We start from the raw sequence: 1356 nt of genomic DNA, 5'->3' as shown, positions 1-1356 counted from the left end.
TTGGCTTTTGTGTTCCACAGAAGAAAAAGTCAGTGACGTCATTTTCATTTTTGGGTGAACTATGCCTTAATTTGTGTTATTAATTAATGATTAACTCATTTTAGTCTAAAAAGATAATTTCATAACCTTCAATACAAAGCACATTCAGATATTTTTATGGTTCACAGCATAGATCTTAATGTTAACATACTATCTACTATATAGTTTGTGTATGATTATTTATTACATTTTAATTTGTTAAATGTTTTCAGTGAATGGCTGGGTTTATTAAAGGTGTCGTATGTATTTTTTGACATTACTAAAGCATAAAATACCATTAAATGTGTGCTGATACTGTATTTAGTTAAGATGCTAAGTTCACATACATGTTCCTCCACAAAACAATGCAGCAGCCATTTACTGTACTTTGAAATGTCTGTTCTGTGTCAAAATGTCTGGTTTTGTTTTGGTCTGTGTGATTTCACCCACTGTCAGTTTAACCAGTATTATTTTGATACCCTGTGTGGCCAGTTGGCAGAAAAAACAGCGTATGGAAGCCAGCAAATGAACTGTGTCAGAGTTTCCAGATTCTACCTGACCTGATCTAAATCTCTGTAACCAGACACATTAAAATGCGGATAAATAAACTCATCAACTTCTGTTGTTAGAGCTGGATAGTAACTTCTTATATGTAATCAGATTCCAAATATTATGAACTTGTAATTAGAGGACATTACATTTAAAAATGCTCATAATGAGATTACAGGTACTTTTTATGGATTACATAATTTATTTGATAATTGTGATTGCATATTATTTACACAATGGCCGTAAATTATTCATAATTGATGCAGTGATTCCCAAATGTTTTTGTCAGCCAAACTCCTTAAAATAAAATAGTTTAGTTAATATCTAAATAATTGAACAACACATTCACATGTTTAAAGTTATCTGGTATTGTTTAATGCTCATATTAACATGCAGGTAAACAAATACAATATTTCTATTTTTAAGTGTTTACATTCTTTTTTTTATACATTTTTATATTTTACATCAGTGAAACCCTGGTGTAATGTAATATTTAATGCATTTCATGATGTTAACATGAAACAAATATTTTCTTTCTTTTTGCTTTTTATTTTAAATGAAAATGTGATAATGTAATCCAAAACTAATCTAAGAAGTAGTCAGAATACTTGACCTAAAATGAGTAACCTAGATCAGTTTTCATCATGTAATCAGTACCAGACTACAATTTGTAATCGTAAGTAATCTACCCTTCACCGCAGCGTGTAAGGCTTGTTTCCTTCCTTTGATATTTGCACTGGTTCCTGTCCTCAATCTGGCAACCCGCGTGAGCGTCGAGTCTGAGGAGGA

The sequence above is a fragment of the Sinocyclocheilus grahami genome, unplaced genomic scaffold (genome assembly GCF_001515645.1).
Source record: "Sinocyclocheilus grahami isolate Dianchi unplaced genomic scaffold, SAMN03320097.WGS_v1.1 scaffold25842.1, whole genome shotgun sequence".
Taxonomy (NCBI): domain Eukaryota; kingdom Metazoa; phylum Chordata; class Actinopteri; order Cypriniformes; family Cyprinidae; genus Sinocyclocheilus; species Sinocyclocheilus grahami.
The sequence above is the reverse complement of the archived record's forward strand: the minus strand, read 5'-3'. Positions refer to the sequence as shown.